We start from the raw sequence: 10,571 nt of genomic DNA, 5'->3' as shown, positions 1-10,571 counted from the left end.
ACAGAATGGCAGTGCGTTTAAAGGTAAAAATTGAGTCACCATATGATCCGGAAGGCCCACTATTGGGCCTGTCACTTGTGAAAGCCAGAATCAAAAAGACACGGGATGGAAAATCGTGTATTGCAGCAGTATTTACAATAGCTAAGACATGGATACAAACAAAATGTCCATCATCAGATAAATGGACAAAGAAGAAGTGGTATACGTACCGAATGGAATAGTAGCCTCAGAAAAAAATGAACAGTGCCGTTTTCAGGACTACAGATGAGCCTAGAAATAATCATATTAGGTTAAGTTATTCAAAAGGGAATAACAAATATCCTATGATATCATTTATACATGTTATCCTAAGATTTCTACCAATGAACATATTTCCACAGAAAAAGACACTCACAGACTTATAAAACAAACGAATGGTTCGCCAAAATGAAAGGTGGGAGGATGGATAAATTAGGACTATGGGGATAACATACATATACTAACGTATGTTAAATGTATATAAACATATAACATATAAACTCTATGAATTATATAATCACCAATACGTATAAAATATATAATCACGAAACACCTGCCAAATACCAAGGGAGGTCTACTCAACATTCTGTAAAAAATTACATGGTAACAGGATCCGAAGATGAACAGACATATGTATGAATCATTGAGCACATTCTGTACAGCCAGACAATCACAACACTCTAATCGAATTTACTCCGATAAGAAAGAGAAATTAAATTTAAAAAACAAACATAAGTAAGGAGACATAAACTTCTGGGGGCTTATCCCAGCACACTCCTCTCTAATTTACAACCTCGGAACACTACCTCCAGGAAGACTCTGTTGCCCTAGTAACAAGAGGTGAGAACGTAATAATGCTGCCGCCTTGTGGCTGTTTCCCACAACAGCAGCTTTAAACCCAGTGCTAATGGTTGCTTAATAGTCACAAGGACTGCAGGGCTGTAAACGACACCTGCCCTCAAAAAATGCCCTGGGGTAGGGAATAGGCAAGAAAATTCAAGTTTTCTTTGACAAGTTTTTGAAGAAGTCAATATGAAGAGGGAAGTTGTACTCACTCTTTAAAAAAAAAAAAAGGAAAAGAATACAAAGCACATGCCTAAAGCTCAGTATAAGGAATTATTAGTCACATGCAAATCCAACCTCCAAAAAGGTTTCAGCTCACACCAGTCAAATGACCATCAGCAAACAGTCTACAAACTGTAAATGCTGAAGGGATTTTAGAGAACTGTGTACCTTGTAGCTGCTGGTGGGATGTAAAGTGGTAAGAGCACTAACGAAAACTGAATGGAGCTGCTTTAAAAGGTAAAAATTGAGCTACCATATGATGCGGCAGGGCACCTTTTGGGCCTATAACCTAAGACCACCAGAATCGGAAAGACAGAGGCAGGCAAATGTGCACTGCAGCAATATTGAAATAGCCACGACATGGAAGCCAAAAGAAGGTCCATAAACAGATGAATGGACAGAGAAGAAGTGGTATATGGACAGAATGGAATATCAGTCACGAAAAAAATAAAAGAATGGCATATGCAGCACCACAGATGAGCCTAGAGATAATCACACAACGTGAAGTAAGTCAGAATGCGAAAGACAAATGTCCTATGATATCCCTTATGTTATCTGAAAATTCATAAAAATGAACATATTTCCATAGAGAAAGACAATCTCAGAATGAGAAGACAACTTATGGTTAAGCCAAAGAAATGGTGTGAGGAATGGATAAATTAGGATATTGGGGTTAACACACATATACTAATACATATAAAAAATATAATCCCCAAAGACCTATGGAATACCAAGAGTGGTCTACTCAACACTCTGTAATAACCGACATGGAAAAGGACCCAAAGATCCATAGATATATGTATATGTGTAAATGAACAAGATTCTGTACACCTAGAACAAAAGACATTTTTCAATCAAATTTGCTCTGATAAAAACTACAACTTAAAGACACAAACAAGAATTAAGGAGGCTAAAACTTATCGGGGTTTGTCCTGGCACATTCCACTCTAATCTGCAACCTCAAAGCACAACTTGCAGCAAGGTTCTGTTTCCCTAGCAAGCAGAGTTGGCAACTTAGAAATGCTGCCACCCTAAGGCCGTTTCCTCAAAGAGCAGCTTTAAATCTACTGCTCATGGTCACTAATATTCACAAGGACGGCAGGGCTGTAAATGACTCATGCCCTCAAAAAATGTCCTGGGGTAGGGAATGGCCATAAAAATCCAAACGCGGTAAATTTTTCAAGAAGGCAATTTGAAGTTGTAAGTTTAGCTCAATCTTAAAAAAAATGAAAAGGACACTGAGAAATGCAAAACATCAGGAATTATTAGACGCATGCAAATCCAATCTACACAAAGGTATCACCTAACACCAGTCACAATGACCATCAGCAAAAAGTCAACAAACAATAGATGTTGAAGAAGTTGTGGAGAATAGTGTAACCTCTCGGTCTAAGTGGGATGTAAACTGGTAACAGCCAATAATAGGAACAGAATGGCAGTGCGTTTAAAGGTAAAAATTGAGTCACCATATGATCCGGAAGGCCCACTATTGGGCCTGTCACTTGTGAAAGCCAGAATCAAAAAGACACGGGATGGAAAATCGTGTATTGCAGCAGTATTTACAATAGCTAAGACATGGATACAAACAAAATGTCCATCATCAGATAAATGGACAAAGAAGAAGTGGTATACGTACCGAATGGAATAGTAGCCTCAGAAAAAAATGAACAGTGCCGTTTTCAGGACTACAGATGAGCCTAGAAATAATCATATTAGGTTAAGTTATTCAAAAGGGAATAACAAATATCCTATGATATCATTTATACATGTTATCCTAAGATTTCTACCAATGAACATATTTCCACAGAAAAAGACACTCACAGACTTATAAAACGAACGAATGGTTCGCCAAAATGAAAGGTGGGAGGATGGATAAATTAGGACTATGGGGATAACATACATATACTAATGTATGTTAAATGTATATAAACATATAACATATAAACTCTATGAATTATATAATCACCAATACATATAAAATATATAATCACGAAACACCTGCCAAATACCAAGGGAGGTCTACTCAACATTCTGTAAAAAATTACATGGTAACAGGATCCGAAGATGAACAGACATATGTATGAATCATTGAGCACATTCTGTACAGCCAGACAATCACAACACTCTAATCGAATTTACTCCGATAAGAAAGAGAAATTAAATTTAAAAAACAAACATAAGTAAGGAGACATAAACTTCTGGGGGCTTATCCCAGCACACTCCTCTCTAATTTACAACCTCGGAACACTACCTCCAGGAAGACTCTGTTGCCCTAGTAACAAGAGGTGAGAACGTAATAATGCTGCCGCCTTGTGGCTGTTTCCCACAACAGCAGCTTTAAACCCAGTGCTAATGGTTGCTTAATAGTCACAAGGACTGCAGGGCTGTAAACGACACCTGCCCTCAAAAAATGCCCTGGGGTAGGGAATAGGCAAGAAAATTCAAGTTTTCTTTGACAAGTTTTTGAAGAAGTCAATATGAAGAGGGAAGTTGTACTCACTCTTTAAAAAAAAAAAAAGGAAAAGAATAAAAAGCACATGCCTAAAGCTCAGTATAAGGAATTATTAGTCACATGCAAATCCAACCTCCAAAAAGGTTTCAGCTCACACCAGTCAAATGACCATCAGCAAACAGTCTACAAACTGTAAATGCTGAAGGGATTTTAGAGAACTGTGTACCTTGTAGCTGCTGGTGGGATGTAAAGTGGTAAGAGCACTAACGAAAACTGAATGGAGCTGCTTTAAAAGGTAAAAATTGAGCTACCATATGATGCGGCAGGGCACCTTTTGGGCCTATAACCTAAGACCACCAGAATCGGAAAGACAGAGGCAGGCAAATGTGCACTGCAGCAATATTGAAATAGCCACGACATGGAAGCCAAAAGAAGGTCCATAAACAGATGAATGGACAGAGAAGAAGTGGTATATGGACAGAATGGAATATCAGTCACGAAAAAAATAAAAGAATGGCATATGCAGCACCACAGATGAGCCTAGAGATAATCACACAACGTGAAGTAAGTCAGAATGCGAAAGACAAATGTCCTATGATATCCCTTATGTTATCTGAAAATTCATAAAAATGAACATATTTCCATAGAGAAAGACAATCTCAGAATGAGAAGACAACTTATGGTTAAGCCAAAGAAATGGTGTGAGGAATGGATAAATTAGGATATTGGGGTTAACACACATATACTAATACATATAAAAAATATAATCCCCAAAGACCTATGGAATACCAAGAGTGGTCTACTCAACACTCTGTAATAACCGACATGGAAAAGGACCCAAAGATCCATAGATATATGTATATGTGTAAATGAACAAGATTCTGTACACCTAGAACAAAAGACATTTTTCAATCAAATTTGCTCTGATAAAAACTACAACTTAAAGACACAAACAAGAATTAAGGAGGCTAAAACTTATCGGGGTTTGTCCTGGCACATTCCACTCTAATCTGCAACCTCAAAGCACAACTTGCAGCAAGGTTCTGTTTCCCTAGCAAGCAGAGTTGGCAACTTAGAAATGCTGCCACCCTAAGGCCGTTTCCTCAAAGAGCAGCTTTAAATCTACTGCTCATGGTCACTAATATTCACAAGGACGGCAGGGCTGTAAATGACTCATGCCCTCAAAAAATGTCCTGGGGTAGGGAATGGCCATAAAAATCCAAACGCGGTAAATTTTTCAAGAAGGCAATTTGAAGTTGTAAGTTTAGCTCAATCTTAAAAAAAATGAAAAGGACACTGAGAAATGCAAAACATCAGGAATTATTAAACGCATGCAAATCCAATCTACACAAAGGTATCACCTAACACCAGTCACAATGACCATCAGCAAAAAGTCAACAAACAATAGATGTTGAAGAAGTTGTGGAGAATAGTGTAACCTCTCGGTCTAAGTGGGATGTAAACTGGTAACAGCCAATAATAGGAACAGAATGGCAGTGCGTTTAAAGGTAAAAAATGAGTCACCATATGATCCGGAAGGCCCACTATTGGGCCTGTCACTTGTGAAAGCCAGAATCAAAAAGACACGGGATGGAAAATCGTGTATTGCAGCAGTATTTACAATAGCTAAGACATGGATACAAACAAAATGTCCATCATCAGATAAATGGACAAAGAAGAAGTGGTATACGTACCGAATGGAATAGTAGCCTCAGAAAAAAATGAACAGTGCCGTTTTCAGGACTACAGATGAGCCTAGAAATAATCATATTAGGTTAAGTTATTCAAAAGGGAATAACAAATATCCTATGATATCATTTATACATGTTATCCTAAGATTTCTACCAATGAACATATTTCCACAGAAAAAGACACTCACAGACTTATAAAACAAACGAATGGTTCGCCAAAATGAAAGGTGGGAGGATGGATAAATTAGGACTATGGGGATAACATACATATACTAATGTATGTTAAATGTATATAAACATATAACATATAAACTCTATGAATTATATAATCACCAATACATATAAAATATATAATCACGAAACACCTGCCAAATACCAAGGGAGGTCTACTCAACATTCTGTAAAAAATTACATGGTAACAGGATCCGAAGATGAACAGACATATGTATGAATCATTGAGCACATTCTGTACAGCCAGACAATCACAACACTCTAATCGAATTTACTCCGATAAGAAAGAGAAATTAAATTTAAAAAACAAACATAAGTAAGGAGACATAAACTTCTGGGGGCTTATCCCAGCACACTCCTCTCTAATTTACAACCTCGGAACACTACCTCCAGGAAGACTCTGTTGCCCTAGTAACAAGAGGTGAGAACGTAATAATGCTGCCGCCTTGTGGCTGTTTCCCACAACAGCAGCTTTAAACCCAGTGCTAATGGTTGCTTAATAGTCACAAGGACTGCAGGGCTGTAAATGACACCTGCCCTCAAAAAATGCCCTGGGGTAGGGAATAGGCAAGAAAATTCAAGTTTTCTTTGACAAGTTTTTGAAGAAGTCAATATGAAGAGGGAAGTTGTACTCACTCTTTAAAAAAAAAAAGGAAAAGAATACAAAGCACATGCCTAAAGCTCAGTATAAGGAATTATTAGTCACATGCAAATCCAACCTCCAAAAAGGTTTCAGCTCACACCAGTCAAATGACCATCAGCAAAAAGTCTACAAACTGTAAATGCTGAAGGGATTTTAGAGAACTGTGTACCTTGTAGCTGCTGGTGGGATGTAAAGTGGTAAGAGCACTAACGAAAACTGAATGGAGCTGCTTTAAAAGGTAAAAATTGAGCTACCATATGACGCGGCAGGGCACCTTTTGGGCCTGTAACCTAAGACCACCAGAATCGGAAAGACAGAGGCAGGCAAATGTGCACTGCAGCATTACTGAAATAGCCAAGACGTGGAAGCAAAAAAAAGGTCCATAAACAGATGAATGGACAAAGAAGAAGTGGTATACGGACTAAATGGAATAGTAGCCTCGGGAAAAAAATGAAAAATGCCGTTTTCAGGACTACAGATGAGCCTAGAAATAATCATATCAGGTTAAGTAAGTCAAAAGGGAATGACAAATATCCTATGATATCATTTATACCTGTTATCCTAAGATTGCTACAAATGGACATATTTCCACAGAAAAAGACACTCACAGACTTATAAAACAAACTAATGGTTAACCAAAATGAAAGGTGGGAGGATGGATAAATTAGGATTATGGGGCTAACATACATATACTAATGTATGTTAAATGTATAGAAACATATAACATATAAACTCTATGAATTATATAATCACCAATACATATAAAATATATAATGACAAAACACCTACCAAATACCATGCGAGGTCTACTCAACATTCTGTAATAAGACACATGGTAACAGAATCCGAACATGAACAGACATATGTATGAATCATTGAGCAGATTCTGTACAGCCAGACAATCACAACACTCTAATCCAATATTCTCCGATAAGAAATAGAAATTAAATTAAAAAACAAACAGAAGTAAGGAGACATAAACTTCTGGGGGCTTGTCCCAGCACATTCCCCTCTAATTTACAACCTCGGAACACTACGTCCAGGAAGACTCTGGTGCCCTAATAACAAGAGTTGAGAACGTAATGATGCTGCCGCCTAGTGGGTGTTTCCCACAACAGCAGCTTTAAACCCAGTGCTAATGGTTGCTTAATAGTCACAAGGACTCAGGGCTGTAAATGGCATCTGCCCTCAAAAAATGCCCTGGGGTAGGGAATAGGCAAGAAAATCCAACACATGACAAATCTTTCAAGAAGTCAACATGAAGAGGGAAGTTGTACTCACACTTTAAAAAAAAAAGGAAAACAAAAAAATGGACATGCCTAAAGCTCAGTACAAGGAATTATTAGCCACATACAAATCCAACCTCCAAAAAGTTTTCAGCTCACACCAGTCAAATGACCATCAGCAAACAGTCTACAAACTAGAAATGCTGAAGGGGTTTTAGAGAACTGTGTACCTTCTAGCTGCTGGTGGGATGTAATGGGTAACAGCACTAACGAAAACTGAATGGAGCTGCTTTAAAAGGTAAAAATTGAGCTACCATATGATGCGGCAGGGCACCTTTTGGGCCTATAACCTAAGACCACCAGAATCGGAAAGACAGAGGCAGGCAAATGTGCACTGCAGCAATATTGAAATAGCCACGACATGGAAGCCAAAAGAAGGTCCATAAACAGATGAATGGACAGAGAAGAAGTGGTATATGGACAGAATGGAATATCAGTCACGAAAAAAATAAAAGAATGGCATATGCAGCACCACAGATGAGCCTAGAGATAATCACACAACGTGAAGTAAGTCAGAATGCGAAAGACAAATGTCCTATGATATCCCTTATGTTATCTGAAAATTCATAAAAATGAACATATTTCCATAGAGAAAGACAATCTCAGAATGAGAAGACAACTTATGGTTAAGCCAAAGAAATGGTGTGAGGAATGGATAAATTAGGATATTGGGGTTAACACACATATACTAATACATATAAAAAATATAATCCCCAAAGACCTATGGAATACCAAGAGTGGTCTACTCAACACTCTGTAATAACCGACATGGAAAAGGACCCAAAGATCCATAGATATATGTATATGTGTAAATGAACAAGATTCTGTACACCTAGAACAAAAGACATTTTTCAATCAAATTTGCTCTGATAAAAACTACAACTTAAAGACACAAACAAGAATTAAGGAGGCTAAAACTTATCGGGGTTTGTCCTGGCACATTCCACTCTAATCTGCAACCTCAAAGCACAACTTGCAGCAAGGTTCTGTTTCCCTAGCAAGCAGAGTTGGCAACTTAGAAATGCTGCCACCCTAAGGCCGTTTCCTCAAAGAGCAGCTTTAAATCTACTGCTCATGGTCACTAATATTCACAAGGACGGCAGGGCTGTAAATGACTCATGCCCTCAAAAAATGTCCTGGGGTAGGGAATGGCCATAAAAATCCAAACGCGGTAAATTTTTCAAGAAGGCAATTTGAAGTTGTAAGTTTAGCTCAATCTTAAAAAAAATGAAAAGGACACTGAGAAATGCAAAACATCAGGAATTATTAGACGCATGCAAATCCAATCTACACAAAGGTATCACCTAACACCAGTCACAATGACCATCAGCAAAAAGTCAACAAACAATAGATGTTGAAGAAGTTGTGGAGAATAGTGTAACCTCTCGGTCTAAGTGGGATGTAAACTGGTAACAGCCAATAATAGGAACAGAATGGCAGTGCGTTTAAAGGTAAAAATTGAGTCACCATATGATCCGGAAGGCCCACTATTGGGCCTGTCACTTGTGAAAGCCAGAATCAAAAAGACACGGGATGGAAAATCGTGTATTGCAGCAGTATTTACAATAGCTAAGACATGGATACAAACAAAATGTCCATCATCAGATAAATGGACAAAGAAGAAGTGGTATACGTACCGAATGGAATAGTAGCCTCAGAAAAAAATGAACAGTGCCGTTTTCAGGACTACAGATGAGCCTAGAAATAATCATATTAGGTTAAGTTATTCAAAAGGGAATAACAAATATCCTATGATATCATTTACACATGTTATCCTAAGATTTCTACCAATGAACATATTTCCACAGAAAAAGACACTCACAGACTTATAAAACAAACGAATGGTTCGCCAAAATGAAAGGTGGGAGGATGGATAAATTAGGACTATGGGGATAACATACATATACTAATGTATGTTAAATGTATATAAACATATAACATATAAACTCTATGAATTATATAATCACCAATACATATAAAATATATAATCACGAAACACCTGCCAAATACCAAGGGAGGTCTACTCAACATTCTGTAAAAAATTACATGGTAACAGGATCCGAAGATGAACAGACATATGTATGAATCATTGAGCACATTCTGTACAGCCAGACAATCACAACACTCTAATCGAATTTACTCCGATAAGAAAGAGAAATTAAATTTAAAAAACAAACATAAGTAAGGAGACATAAACTTCTGGGGGCTTATCCCAGCACACTCCTCTCTAATTTACAACCTCGGAACACTACCTCCAGGAAGACTCTGTTGCCCTAGTAACAAGAGGTGAGAACGTAATAATGCTGCCGCTTTGTGGCTGTTTCCCACAACAGCAGCTTTAAACCCAGTGCTAATGGTTGCTTAATAGTCACAAGGACTGCAGGGCTGTAAACGACACCTGCCCTCAAAAAATGCCCTGGGGTAGGGAATAGGCAAGAAAATTCAAGTTTTCTTTGACAAGTTTTTGAAGAAGTCAATATGAAGAGGGAAGTTGTACTCACTCTTTAAAAAAAAAAAAAGGAAAAGAATACAAAGCACATGCCTAAAGCTCAGTATAAGGAGTTATTAGTCACATGCAAATCCAACCTCCAAAAAGGTTTCAGCTCACACCAGTCAAATGACCATCAGCAAAAAGTCTACAAACTGTAAATGCTGAAGGGATTTTAGAGAACTGTGTACCTCGTAGCTGCTGGTGGGATGTAAAGTGGTAAGAGCACTAACGAAAACTGAATGGAGCTGCTTTAAAAGGTAAAAATTGAGCTACCATATGACGCGGCAGGGCACCTTTTGGGCCTGTAACCTAAGACCACCAGAATCGGAAAGACAGAGGCAGGCAAATGTGCACTGCAGCATTACTGAAATAGCCAAGACGTGGAAGCAAAAAAAAGGTCCATAAACAGATGAATGGACAAAGAAGAAGTGGTATACGGACTAAATGGAATAGTAGCCTCGGGAAAAAAATGAAAAATGCCGTTTTCAGGACTACAGATGAGCCTAGAAATAATCATATCAGGTTAAGTAAGTCAAAAGGGAATGACAAATATCCTATGATATCATTTATACCTGTTATCCTAAGATTGCTACAAATGGACATATTTCCACAGAAAAAGACACTCACAGACTTATAAAACAAACTAATGGTTAACCAAAATGAAAGGTGGGAGGATGGATAAATTAGGATTATG

This window comes from Eubalaena glacialis, chromosome 2 (genome assembly GCF_028564815.1).
Source record: "Eubalaena glacialis isolate mEubGla1 chromosome 2, mEubGla1.1.hap2.+ XY, whole genome shotgun sequence".
Taxonomy (NCBI): Eukaryota; Metazoa; Chordata; class Mammalia; order Artiodactyla; family Balaenidae; genus Eubalaena; species Eubalaena glacialis.
This window is presented reverse-complemented; position numbering follows the sequence as displayed.